Source organism: Thunnus albacares, chromosome 10 (assembly GCF_914725855.1).
Source record: "Thunnus albacares chromosome 10, fThuAlb1.1, whole genome shotgun sequence".
Taxonomy (NCBI): Eukaryota; Metazoa; Chordata; class Actinopteri; order Scombriformes; family Scombridae; genus Thunnus; species Thunnus albacares.
The window spans coordinates 22,268,547-22,283,482 of NC_058115.1; the positions used below are offsets into that span (position 1 = coordinate 22,268,547).

The 14,936-nt window shown below is 40.0% G+C and overlaps 1 protein-coding gene across 1 annotated transcript in view; it reads right to left on the reverse strand.

Annotated features, from left to right (window-relative positions):
• Positions 1–14,936, reverse strand: part of diaph2 (diaphanous-related formin 2) — a 381,520-nt gene that overhangs the window by 48,827 nt on the left and 317,757 nt on the right. The window lies entirely within an intron of this gene.

A 14,936-nucleotide genomic window follows, 5' to 3' on the forward strand; every position in this document is an offset into this window, starting at 1 on the left:
ATATCACGTTATAGGTCATTTCATATCCTGATAACGATACATATCATGATATAGCACATTTTCTGTAAATTCAATGACTAAATATTTTATATAAAATGACCACATGGAAAGGCCTATTTCTTATTACATTTTGAATTATATACTCGACAAATAAAATCTATTTACTCATATTTGATTATTTTCTCCTTTTATTTAGAACCTTTGTGCAAATTTTCAATTCACACTTTTCAACTGTCGAATAAATATAGTGCTAAAATCTGAACATGGTCAAAAATATCAAAACCAAACATAATACTCTATAGAGTAGAACTGTTTAAATTGTAGAAGCAAACAAAAGTAAATACAGGCCTAAAATAAATATTGGTATGTAAAATACCAAATGTAAACATTTCAAATTTAGACTATGGCAGCAAAATAAGTCCCACAATATGTAAGAAGGTAAAAAATAGAAAACACCCGCTCTAACGGGGCACTTGTGGCAGGGATGCACAAGTATTTCTTTGCTAGCTTGGCCGCTAGTGGAAAATGTGCCTAATACTGCCTCCACCAATCCAGTCAGTTTGTCTCTGGAGCAGCCTCCACAATTTGGAGACAAAGGTTGAGCTCCTTTTCAATGGACCCTCTGCTTGACTGAGGGGCAATTTGACTTTGCTTTGCTGCCGTTTTAAAGTAGCTGCTCAAACTCTTCTTTCGCCTCTTAGCAGGAACCTCTGGCTCATCTGTAGCAGCTGAAGCTGATGGAAGTGGGGCTGCCTCTGTTGACGCTGCCTGTTTAGCCACCAGGCTCTCCAGTTCTGCAGTAGCTCTTGCCTTCATATAGTCCACCCACTCATCTTTAATGTATCTGGTTTTGAACCGAGGGTCCACGAGAGAAGCCATGTCAAGCAGCTCCTCAGTGGTACGGTCATCATACTTCTCATTCAGGTAGTTCAGGATGCCCTCTTTGATAGTCAATGTGAGCGGAGTGTCGTCCTCCTCCTGGCAGCCGCTATCTCCCTCCATCTCCGTGAATCTTTGCTATATGGTGTGCCGCGGGCAAAAGCTTCTTGCAATGTCTCAGTCTGGGGTTTCTTTTGAGCACTCTGCTGTACTTTCGTGGCTCTCATCCATAGACTCTCCTCGTACTCTTTGACATGACTTGCGTAGGTGGTAAAAGAGGTTAGTGGTGTTTGAGTTTGATGAGGGAACCGGTCTACGGCATAATTTGCAAAATACAGTTTTCTGGTCCATGTCAGACTTTTCATACCCAAACCACGTCCATACGACAGAAGTAGCCACTTTCTTAGGTACAAGCTCCTCGTTGGACTCCTGTGCAAACTCCTCCATGTTTGTTTATGTCGTCTTGCCTTTGCCTCACATCCGGCTGTGCGGAAGAACGCAAAGCGTCGTCAAATGACGAAAGATATTGCCGTAAAGAGTGTGATTTGCGACACCACGATATAAATGATGAAACGATATACGTTTTTCTATCATCAAACGATATATATCGACATATTGCGCTGCCCTAACGCTCACCTACACTTAAAACCTACCTGCACATTTTTAGTGATACAAATGCATATTTGCAAAAGGAGTGACTCCAGTTAACGAATCAAAATTTATTGGGCAGATTGCTTGACTCACAAGTGAGTTTAAGTTCAACAATTAAAGACAGCAAAATAGATTGATAAATAGAAGGAGGGAGAGAGAGCATACTAATGTCAGCAGGGTGACCTATTCTCATGGCTGCACATGGCAAGGTCAGTTAGAAGAGACACACCAGTCTAGCCAAGTCTTTCAGATTACCAATGAGCCATCGAAGACTCAACAAAAACTCTTAATCCTCAGTCAAGGACCAATTAGGAATTAAAGAAATGAGCTGACATTATGCAAACATCTCACTTGTTTATTTCTGCCAATTAAGATCAGTCATCCACTGCATTCAAAATATGTATATAACTGCAAAGTAATAGAACAGCTGTCGCAGCAAAATCATGACAAAGCTTTTCAGTCAATCATCTAAGCAGAAAACCTTGTGTGTATTTGAATGAACTGCTGGCCTCTCTTTTAACTGCAAACACCAAATGCGTGGCATTCCTGTAATTATGCAGCAGTGTCAACAAAGCCTGTTCATAAATTCAATTTGCTGTCTGTCATCTCCTGCATGTTGTGCTGCGGAGAAAAAACACAGTGGATCAATTGAGAACTCGGTTTCTAATGGCTCACATGCAGCCTTCATGATTCATGGGGGAAAAAGAGACAAATAATTCTTGGAATTCTAAAAAGCCTATCTTATACGTTTGAGGTTTCTAACATAATAGTGAATTATGACATCCTATATGCCATGAGTGAAACTGTCAGCAACAATGGCGTATTATTGCAAAGATAAATAACGACATAGGCAAACAAAATAATAAAATTCATCATTGTAGCATATTTTAATCAATCACAGCTACATATCCAACCACACTGAAGACGTGGTCGACTATCCACTATCCTTTCAGTAGCCAAAACTAGTCTGAGTCTCATTTGCTCTGTAATGAGATCTAATGAGGGATTACAGGCCTTGTGCTTGATGAATTGAAACCACTGCAAGAGAGGAACACAGTGCGAGTTTAACCTCACCCCAGTCACTCCCATGACTCCAGTAGAGAAGATAAGAAAGAAAAGGAAGCATGAAGAAGAGAGGAACCACTCATACCTAGATTTTTTTGTTTTTTTTGCTTGCTGTGGATTGTTTTTGAACACATTTGAGCCCATCTGTTCCCCCAAAGAAAGTCACCTGTGCAATTAACCTGGACCATTAGCCGTGAAACAAAGGCCTCAGTGGAAGAAGGGGGGTGCTGCTTTATGGCCAGGTGGAGAAGCAACAACCACACTTTCTTTTAATCTCATCTCTCTCTCTCTACTCTCACTTGTATGCACCTGGTTTTGTGTTACTTTCACACCTGAATTCAAGCTCAGCCACCTAAACATACACAACCACCTGCATTACTCAACACTCGCTTCCTCTTGCCACTGTGCTGTCTACTCTGTCTGGCTTTGAGCGGAGTCAACCCCTCCTCTCGCCCTCGTTCTCTACATTCCCAGCAGCTCCAAAGACCCGAGCAGACTGGAAGACCATTACTGCCACAGAGAACACATGTGCCCGAAGGACAGCAGCCATGCACCTGTGAGATGTCTCTCCTCAGTATTTCACTCTTCCTCTCTCTCCTGGCAGTGTAACCACCCAACCCTTACAAAAGCTTTGACACAATGACCTGAGAAACTTTTCAGACAGGCCCCAGTCCTTAATTCGTAGGTTTATGTGTGTGCATATTTACTTGTCCACTTGAGAGAAGGAAAAAGGGGAACGGAAGGGTAAGATGGGTAATAAAAAAGACAGATCTGCCTGCTGATTAATCTGGATTGTTTTACTGTAACAACTTGATGAGCAAACCCACTCATGTCCTCCTTAACTCAATTAGGGATGCTCCCACAACCCTCCATTCCAGGGGGAATGGCAGTGTAGCTACTACTTTCCTCTTGCTATAAGCCCCTGTGTGGCGCCATTGTCAGGGCAAGAAAGGAAGGGAAAACACAGAGAGAGGGCAGACTGTCTTGAAGATGGGAAAGGTGGGTGGGAGGTGAGAGGTGTATTGTGTTTGACATGCATGAAGTAGAGACAAGTGTTGGAGCTAGACTGGCCTGGTCACTGCAAGCCTGATCCCATACCCTGAAAGAAAAAGAGATGTCCTGACTGCAAGAGACTGGGGGAAACGTGGAGAGAAGTTGGATGTCGACAAGGGAGAGATGAAAGTGGATTAGCCGCCGTGGCGATTTGCATTCTGTGGTGGAACGAAAGCCCCTGTGATGCCCCAAATAGCTGGATGCATGAATAAGTAAACAAACAAAAACAAAAATAAACCCTCCATCTGGATGGATGCTGCCAGGCCCCAAGTGAGAAACAGTAGGGAGGGGAGGTTGGAAGATGGGAAGGGGGAAGAGAGATGCTTGTAACGTAGCAGTCACCACACTCTGCTTCCTCTGCTATCATTTACTTCTACTGCCTGCGGGCCCCCCTGGTTACCATATTGCTATCACCATCTATCCACTGCTGTTGGCTAGTTTGCCCAGTGACACCACCAAGACACAAGGGAGAGCTCCAACCCAGCACTGACAGATGTTAAGTTGACACACTTTCTCAGAACCACATGGGGTCAACAAGTCAGGGTGCCAGCAGGGCCACAGGAGCCAGTCCTCACAGAAGAGTAGACCACTACTGCCCTTTTTTCATAGGCTAAGTAAAGCTAAATTTAGCTGCAATATGGTAGATTTTTCACTGTGACCTCACAGCATTGCCTTTGATGGTGACTGCCCTCAACCAAGCTGTCACTGTAAAGTGATCATAATGTGTGGTCTTACAGGTGACTACATAGAAAATATAATTTTTAAAAAGGTTCACTATATTTAACTGTAGTTTCAGTCATGTGTTTGTCTTCTTTACCTTATCAACAGAGTATAGTGTCAGTGTTTTCTGAAGCAGTTGTGAAATCTGTCTAGCTACTGTAAAAAAGCCCTCACATGTATATTTTTATGCAATTATGGAATCTTTTAAATCATTATGTTGATAATTGCTTTTCTTTGGAGAAAAATAAGACATTCCCTGTGAAATTGGGTGTAGTCTATGTGGTGCTTTAAGCCCATTCATTCTAGTTTGCTCAGGTTAGATCCTTGGAAGTGAGTTATGTTTTGGCATCCATTACTATCACCCACAGGGTCTTTTTATTACTACCACTAAAAGTCACCAAAGTCAGGAATTTACAAACCCTACACATAGGGGCTTTAGTGCAATTTTAACACTTTTTGCTACCACTACAATGTTTTTAGATTTTTGACAAGTTGGCTTGTTAGTTGAAAAGTTGCAGGTGACAGGCACTTTTATTGTTCTTTGGTTGAACCTCAAATTCGTGACACATCGAGTAAATAACCAACATCTTTTACAGAACTACAGAACTACTTATGCCATGCCAACAGTATCTTGACTGTACAGACATTCAGCATTTGTGACTGTTCCTATCAGAGTCACTTACATGAATCAGGTTATTGAGATTAAAGGGATGTCAAAGTTGCTTTGACATGTGGAATTATATTGGGAAGCTATAAACACTATGGATGTCATCCATCCAGGATAGAGTAGACTCCCCATTTTAAACAAGCAGCACATTTGGATAGCGGATGCTGAGTTCTGGAATCTACATCAAGATAACATCTGAACCAAACCCCACATGGGCTGTTTGCATCAGTGAAAGGCGGTGCTGTCTGGGAAAGCTAAATGGATTTGACAATGGAATTTGATGGTCTTTGTAGTGAGGGTAATTAGGTTTGATTGACTGTAAAGTGACTGGTGAGGTCCAGATCTAGGAGAGGAAATGATCAGACACTTGAACCACCCACAAATTAATGAGATTCAACTGTGCCTGAGCTGATTTCACCAAGGAGAAGAAGAAAATTTACAAAAGCAAGCGGAGAGAGGAAAGTACATGGTGGGATGAGTAAAGTGTGTTTGTGAGATAGAAACAGAGACACAAAGACACAGAGGGACAGAGAGAAAACCAGAAAGACATATCTGATTCATGTCTCCCTTCCTTCATTATGACCTTAACTAAATTCATTTAAAGGTAACAGATAAGTGATTAAAAACTTTAAGGTGAAATCTAATCAGTGTTTTCTGTCTTCCCACCGATACAAAAGAGCGGCCATGGAATAAAAAAAATAACAATACATATTTAACTTGACAATTTAATGCATAAGGCAGACAGGGAGAGCCTATTCCCTGGTGCTGCATTTAATTGCTAATGAACGATGGTATTTATCACAGAATATTAAAAGACTTCCTATGAAGCTGTGCTCGTTTTCCTTATCCTGTCATTTATTTATGGAAATGCATTGGAAATGTTAAAATCTAGGAGGATGAGTATTTTATTGTATCACCTTCACTTACAATGTGATTTCTCACTCAATCAGATGTTTTTAATCCTGTTATTTGTTTATGATAATCTTTTTCCACACACTTCTTTTCACTCTGTCTGCTTGTGTAGGCCTGAGCTGAGACGTATTCAACCATATTGTGTGGGCCATCACCTTGCCATCGCCTTGAGGCAGATTCTGATTCTGACTGGAGATATAGCACAATTTAATATGCTGTTATTTATTAGAATGGGTGTATGGCAGCAGATAATCCTGGCGCCCTTGTTCTCACTTTTCAAGGTAATGATGGAATTCACCAATCCATACAGGAGTTTCAGAGCATGTCTTTTACTTCCTGCACTCTGGGTCGACACAGCTCCAGTGCAAGGACAAAGAAGTTTGGCATTACACTGTTGTGACATCCGTATACAGATGATTTTAAAGATGCCTCATTTTAATAACTCTTTAGAAACTACAAACATGTAACAAGACATGGGAGTGATCGGTGGCATGACAAAGAGATTGCACTTCAGGGAATGAACAGGCAACAAATTCATAGGCATTGTACCATATATTATCATTGCGCTCAGGAAAGGTCTGTCCTTGTTCGTTATATTCTATATCAAACATGAAGGTCAGCTTTAGCTCCCTAATACTGGCTTCATTTCCCAAGCTAAGCTGAAGAATAGTGAGAATCTCTCCCAGAAACATTTCTTTTATCTACTTGGGTTTCTGACCTTCACGTCTCTACAAGCTATCTCCCCTGGTAATATTGTTTGCCATGTCTGCTGTGCTGTGGAGACACTATGCAAACTTAGAGAGCCAACCTGTCCACCCCACCGCCGCCTGTCAGTGCTTGTCTATGATCACCTAGCTGGCATGGCTGCGACGCAGGTATGCACTGGCCTACCGGCAGCTGTCAGTGTCACACAAAGCCATCAATCCACATCTCCACTACTGTCATTCTTGACAAGGCTCCGCCAGCCACAGCCAGTCAGCCAGCTGCACAGACATACATCAATTTTGTTTAGCATGCCCACTAATATGAGCTTGAATTTGGAAAATGTGCTTCGGTAAACAAAAGAATAAAACACCTTTACAACCTTGTTGTTAAGCAAAAATGCATGAATAGGAGAAAACAAGGAAAGGAGGAAACAAACTCTGATTAAGACAAGTTAGTTTTATAGAACCAGCCTCTAAGAAAAGCTGAACATCTGTGGATGTGGGATGTGTCTTAAATGTTTATTATTTTATAAATATTACATTTGGTTTGTCTTAAATCCACATTTAAAATTCAGTAATAACATGTAGACTAAAGCGGATACATATGGAAAATACCAACAGTGTAAAAAAAAAAAAAAAAAAACATACTGTACAAATACTGTACTCTGAAATGCACTCAAAGCCTGCAAAAACTTGCTTGTATTTAGTAAATTAAATGCTTTTTTGAGAGGAGCCCAGTTTTATTTATGTAAACATATACTAGTTCATCCTCAAAGTGTGAAAGGTTGACAAGGAGGATGCATAAATAGAAGCTGCAGGCCCATCATTGTCAACATGCCAACTGTTCTCTGCAGAGAATCATAGAGACAAGGAGACCTCATTCTAGCAGGCCTGGATGAACGGGAAAAATGTCTAGACAACTATCACCAGCAGGAAAAAAAGCCTTTGGAGAGGAAAGGAGGACACACTATAATATAGAAAAGTACTGAGAATAGAGAAAAGGACATTATGGAAACACATTAAAGCACAACCTACAATTAAAAAAATAAACAAAAAAACCCCCAAACTGTGTATGTTGCAGATGGTTTTTCAATGGTTGCATATTTAGTTAAAGATCTGTGGTTGTGTCCCTTTAAGAAGTTCAATATAATCAGATTTATGAGTTTTATTTAAACATATAGATATCCTATCCTATTCAAACATATAGAAGTTGTATACACAGCAGCTATTGTGTGAACAAAGATAACTATATTTAAGATGACTATAAAGCGTGTTCCAAAAGTTAAATTAACATTGTTTTTCACTCTATTCCCACCAAGTGAGCAAACCAAAGTATAGGTCTGCATTCTGTTGTTGTCTGCAAGCTGTTGCAAGAATGGATTGAAGTGGCTGATAGGGGCTCTAATTTATACAGTAAAAAAAATGATGACTTTGCAGGTAAAACTTAATCATAAAAACAGCATCTGTGGAGTCACTGCGTCATGTGTTTTGGGGTTTTTAATAGAACATTTTATTTTCATCATTATATTTTTATTCTATTTTAAGATCTAAGATTAGATAAGAAAATGCTTTCTTCTGATACTATGTTAGTCCAGCTTCACTACATTTAATATGTGTAGTCAAGTAATATACCAGACAGTTGGTACAGCCATAAAAACCTACATGCTACCACAAATGCCTCTAAATTTGATAATCCTCAGGTTGACAATAAAAAATGTACATATGGTGGAGGGGACTGTTTCGCAAACTACTACACCTATACACATATTGAAAAACTACTGCATGAAGTTGGTCTGAAAAAGTTGACAGAAAACATGTTAAACACAAAGTACTTCAGTATTTCAGTATTGTGCTACCTGGGAGAAATGCCTGGACTAAATAAAATGTTCAAATAACTTTTTATGGCTGTTTGTCTATTCCTATGTGCCTTATGCCAAGCTGCATTGTGCTCAAAGCGGCATGTGCGCTTTCTGGCTCTGTTCAAAGCTTACTGGATTTGACTGGGGTACAAAGTCAATATGTGGGTGCAGACACTTGCCCCAGACAAGGGCACTGACCCTGGTGATGCCAGCCAAGTATGTGACCGGAGGGGCCTGCAACTCCTCACAAATGCCTTAGAAAAAGAAAGTCCAGATGCTCTACCACACTCAGGCTCTTGACACAACCGGCACGCCACTTGTGACATTGTTTCATATGTCGCAATAAAAAATATCCTGCTGTGATGAACCATCTTCCCCTGTTTCAGACAGATGCATTAGTTTGGGTTTATTCTGCAGTGTTCAACAGTTATTTCCAGTGAAGTAAAGTGATTTAGTAAATGTTGAACATCTGGTCAGTTCAAGAGAATATGGAAATCCACTTAGAGAAAATTAAAACAAATGGGGTGATGGGTAATGATTTCATAAGCTATTTCCTACATTAGGATTTCTAATACTTCACAGGGAAAACACGTTTAGCTCTGCACTTGTCTCATCTATCAATCATGCTTGTTGAAGAAGTGTGGATGTCATTGAACTTGCAGAAAGCATATTCTCAAGTTTCATCAACTAGGAAATGAGAAAAATGTTGTTTTTTTTTTAATCAGTTTCCTAAAAGCATTTGTCTGGTTCCCTTCCCCCACCCTGGTGCCATCCTGGCAAAAGCTAAATGAATTAAACTCTCATTAAAAATGCATTTCATTGTTAATCATTTGCAAGCGAAGAGGATTAGGTCGCAATTTGTGAAATGACATAAAATCTATCCCTTCTCAAAAATAGCCTCTTGAAATTGCATTAAACACAGTAGTATGATCTGTCAAAAGTCTTTTAAGCAATATGGAAAATTAGTAAATAAGTAAATCCATAAAATAGATAAGATATTGACCTGTACATAATTCTCCTAACACAATGGCCATATGTTTACCCCATCTGTTCATGCTAATGGATTAGTAAACATAAAATTGCACTATATTCAGGTCAAAAATTTTTCCTTTGTATCTATCAACTTCAAACATACCTACCTATCTTTCTATCTATCTGACACTAAGGTTAGGATTAAAATAACAGATATATCAAACGAAAGGTCTATTTCAGCATTTCAATTAGCCTTTCAACCTTTCAAATGCAAAATTAATGCGGAAAATGTTTGGACATGATTAATTAATTGTAAGAGGAACTAAACAAGCCTCTTTGTGCCCTACATTACCTTACTTTCATCGACCTTCACAGACAAACATGGTTGATGTCAGTGTGAAATAGTGATGTAAAAAGTCTCCTCAAATAACTAACTCTTCAAAATATATGAAACACATATATAATTTTCGAACAGAATGGGAGAGAAGAGCCAAGACTCTCAAGCTGAGGCTGTCAAGTCAAGTCAAGTCAAGTCAAGTGAAGTCAAGTCAAGTCAAATTTATTCATAACTAGTACAGTGCCTGTTCAAAATGTGCCTGTTTGGAAGAGGCCAATTGCTTGGCCTCCGGCCGCTGCTTCAACACATAGAAAAATTACAGTTGATGTGAGGTGTGAATGAGTATATACACCAACAACATGAAAGAAACTAACAGTCTATTATACACATTTTATAAATAATAAGTGCTCTAATAGTAAATAAATGTTCTTTTCTGATTTCAAGTAGACTAAAATAAGGGCTGCATTTAAAAATAAAATGATGTGCATCCTAAAATAAAGTGGATTGATCATATTGGACTCTTAGATCGTTCCTATTTTCTGATTCTTCAGTTTGGATTTGAATGATATGTTTGCTCCAAAGACTTGTGCTTTGTCTGTAGTAGTTCTTCACAATTGCCATGGTCTTGGGGCATATGAGACAAACTGGTTTTGAACTGCCCATGGAAGTATTTCCTTTGTTTTACACCTGTAACTACAGTCATTGTATTTTGGGCTCTAAGCACTTCCTAAATGCAGGTGATCTACGCTCAACAATGTACCTGAATGCCTCTTGTGTGGTCATTCACTGCTGCTGCTTATCTGCTAAACGTGCTGCTAACACTACGCTTTCTGTCTAGACACGGGGTTAGAGTGTCCATTCTTGATAAAAAGCTCTGTTTTTGCTGTCTACTTTTCTCTTTTTGGAGCACTTTTCTCTGACTTGTGTCATGCCTCATCCCTGGTCTCTCCCTGACATGCTCGAGCCAGTCTGCAGAGCCCTGAAGCTCTGCCCTGCCCCTGCACAGAGCGTAGTGGCTTCCTGGTTTATTAAAAGTTTATTAATATTAATTATATCATGTGTCCAAATTGCACCAAATTCAACACTGCACTCCATTGGGTCCCCAGCCATACACCCGCCAAGTGTGCACTTGACCTTACATAAGAGCCACAGCTGGAAAAAGCTAGATAGCTAGAATTTTTACATTGGGTTTTACATATGAGGGCATCACAGGCACAGCTGGGTCCAAATATCAGAACCATCCAAGCTTTTATGTCCTTGAGACAGTCCAACAATGATTTTAAAGAGTTTGCATCTCTCTGTTTCAAAGGCAGGTAAATTTGAGTGTCATCTGCATAACAGTAGAACAAGATGCCATATTTTCTAAGAATGGACCCTAAGGGGACCATGTACAGGGAAAATACGATTGGCCCCAGAATAGAACCCTGAGGGACTCCACAAGGGAGAGGTGCTGAGGAGGATACACTATAATATAGAAAAGTACTGAGAATAGAAGAAAAGGACATTATGGAAACACAGGATACAGAGTCACCAAGGCTGAAAGAAAAACTCCTTTCAGACAAGCAAGACCTGAACCCATGGCCAGCTATATATATTTATGTTCAAATAAAAAACAATTGGTGTTATAATCAGGAGTTGAAAATGTCTATCCAGCTAGTGGATACCCTCCCTACTGTCTCTCTTCATCTGCATGACGTGAAACTGCTTGAAATTGACAGCTATCAGTAAGACAGCTTTCTGTGCGGGAAAGACGTCTATCCCCAATCTGTGCATCGCCCAGGCCAAACCTTCTTAAGTACTCAGATTATTTAAAATGTTGTACATCTATAGCCTTTTTAGCAGACCCTGGATGTATTTTTTTTGTTCAGTTTTTTGTTTTATTTGTTATTGTATTACCCTTGCTATATTTTAATAATAAATACATACATTAATTCAAACCCTTCGTCCGAAATTATCTTCAAGCATCATGATGTGATGCATAATGTGATGTGAGTCATAAGGTCTAATCAACATCCCTGATCACTCCTCCCACAGAAAACAGTGAGAGACAGACTAGTAAGAGAAGGAGAATGCCAAAAAGATTATGGCAGAATATGCTAGATTTATTTAAACCAGAAGAAACCAGAGAAAAATATGACCAAGAGGACAGAGAGGAGGGAAACAGAGACGAGCAGGACAGACAGAAGAACATAGAGGAGGAGAACACAGAGGAGGGGAACAGAAAGGAGGAGAACAGAGAAACAAGAGTCACTATATACTTTTGATCGTGTGAAATTTAAGAATGAAGTCACACAGAGTCAGGAATTTACAGATACAGAGAAGACTTGTTTGCTCCAAAATAAGTGGGTGGCAACAGCGCAGCATAGGTATCAGACATTTGCTCGTCCAGAAATGCAGTAAATAACCTCCATTAAAAGAAAAAATTCTGGACCTCACTAATTTCTAAACCCTGGCTACGGCCCTGCCTGGACCACTCAAGAGCTGTACCTTTAATGCCAACACAATGCTCCAGACGAGAGATGAGGATACTACTGTATAGTCTTCTGTGTCGAATGCAGCTGTGAGATCTAAAAGCTTAAGAATGGCAGAATCCCTGGAGTCAGTAGCTAATAAAAGATTGTTAAAAACTTTCAAAAGTGCAGATTCAGTGCTGTGAAGGCCTTTAAAACCAGACTGGAACACCTCAAGAGTGCCATGTACCGTATTCTTAAAAAAGCTTGCAATTGTATGAGTACAGTTGTATCTTAATTTTTTGAAAGATACAGGAGTTTGGAAATTGGTCTAAAATTGGAGAGGACTGAGGTGTCCTGATTGGATTTTTTCATCAAAGGTTGCACCGCTACATGCTTAAAATTTGCTGGTACAACACCTGAAGCGAGACTGCTGTTCATAATTATTTGGATGTTTGGTCCAATAGTTCCACAAATCTCTTTAAAAAGGCGAATGGGGGACGATGTCTGTTGGACAAGCTGAATATTTTATATGATCAATAATTTCCTTTAGAAGAGAAAGAGACACAGGCTCAAACAGGTTAAAAACAGCAGAGCAAGTGACAGTGATGGATAGGTCATAACAAGGTGGTGAGATGTGTGCTTTCATGATTGCAATCTTGTCAACAAAGAAGTGGAGGAATTTTCACAGGTTTCTGAGGAATATCAGAGAGAATTTTTTTAGCTTTGACAATTTTCTGTTAGCAATTTTCTGATATATGCACCAACTGTCCTTTAAAATGTCAAAAGACACCTGCAACTTTTCTTTTTTCCACTTGTGTTCAGCTCTCCTGAATTCTTGTCTGACAGCTCGAGTAGTGTCATTCAACCACGGTTCAGATTTAGGTTAAGAACGCATGATTTTAAATGGATCGACAGTATCCAGGATGTTTTGGCAGGTGGAATAATATAGTGAGGTTCCTCAGTATTAAAACAAAGGGGGGACAGTAACTGTACAGCAGGGGAAGGGTTAAACATACGACAACAATGAGCTGGAGCACATGGTTTAGCAATATGACAGAGGAGAGAGAGATATCAAATAAAACAGGCATGTGATCAGAGAAAACTATATTGCATACGTCAATGTTAAAAACTGGTAGACCACATGATAAAACAAGATCTAGTGTGTGCCCATGCTCTTGTGTAGGACCTGCCACAGACTGTACAAGATTGAAAGTCAATACGATTCAGTAAGTTTTTAACCAATGGCTTAGTAGGACAGCAGACATGAATATTAAACTCTCTGACGATTAGAACCCTGTCATATTTTGGCTTAATTACTGTCAAGAGTTGAGAAGGCCTTGTTATATTTAGGTGGTCAGTATATCACAGCGCACAGTACCGAGTGAGATCGATCCAATTCGAACATTCTCACCAACAGACCGCTGCGTTTACCGTGGAGACTATGACGCCTCCTCTGGGGCGGTGGAATCAGAGCGTGGCAGAGGCGAGCAGGTATTCACGATAGAAACCTGTCCACCCAGGTTGTACTTCACCAGTATTTTGGTAGCAAATCAGATATCAAAGAGTAGTTGATGATCATAAACCAGTACAGAGTCAGCGTTTTTTGTGACAAATGACAGAAACAACAAACACAAACAGAGCTGACAGCAGCAGATGGCTGGCCACACACACTGGCGCCATCTGTCAGCTGGAGAGGAGTGAAGGCAGAGAAAAGAAAGATGCGCAACAAGAAAACACTGAATATCCTGCTATGTTTGTTCTAACCAAACAGCTTAAAGGATGACTCCACTTGCGTTCCTTTCCGGGTTTTTCGAACGTACTCAGCTGTTAGCAAAAAGCAGTGATATGAGTTAGAACCAGAGCGCTGATCCAGAGCAGTTTACTGGCGGGAGGAGAGCTCAGAGTGTATTAAACTTTGAGCGGCAGCAACATGAGTGGTCATTGGCTAGGCAGGCTAGGGGGTTTATATCAGTTTATATGTAGCAGAAACCTACCCATCATGCAAAAACCTACATCAGGTCATGTGGGGAAAAAAAGCTTTTAGAAGAGCTTGGGAAAATAGCATTTTGACGCCAAAACATATGTACTTCGACCAAAATTGAGTTTTTGGATTTGGATACATATGGAGCACTAATGTGGCTACAGCAGGATATAAAAACCTCAGAAACTCAGAAAATAATGTACCCACCCTTTAAAGAGAGAGAACACAAGAGCAGAACACCTAATTGCTGCAACCTCCGAACCTGCTTCTGGCTGAAAGTCAGCTTTCCATTCACCAAATCCATTTAAAAAGCTTCACTTTTCATTAACCTGTCTCTCATTACATTCCACATAGAGACAAGTTAGTACACAAAAAGAAACTATTCAAGGTTTGATGAAAATGTGTAGTCAGTGCAGGTAAGAACCTTGACAAGGGAAAAAAAGCAGCAAGAGTTTAGCACATCTTGAATTTAAGTGTGCATTTTGCAACCGCCAAGGTCATTGTGATCGGGACACTCCAACAAGCTAGGTGTTGGTGTGGAGGACAATCCCCACTATCTCCAAGGCTGCAGGCAACGTTGCCCATGTCATCCTCATGTTTTATTCATAAGAGTCATATTATGGCATTCAGAGACTGAGATCAAAATCTGCTCTGGCAGAAATATTTAATATCATACCTACTTC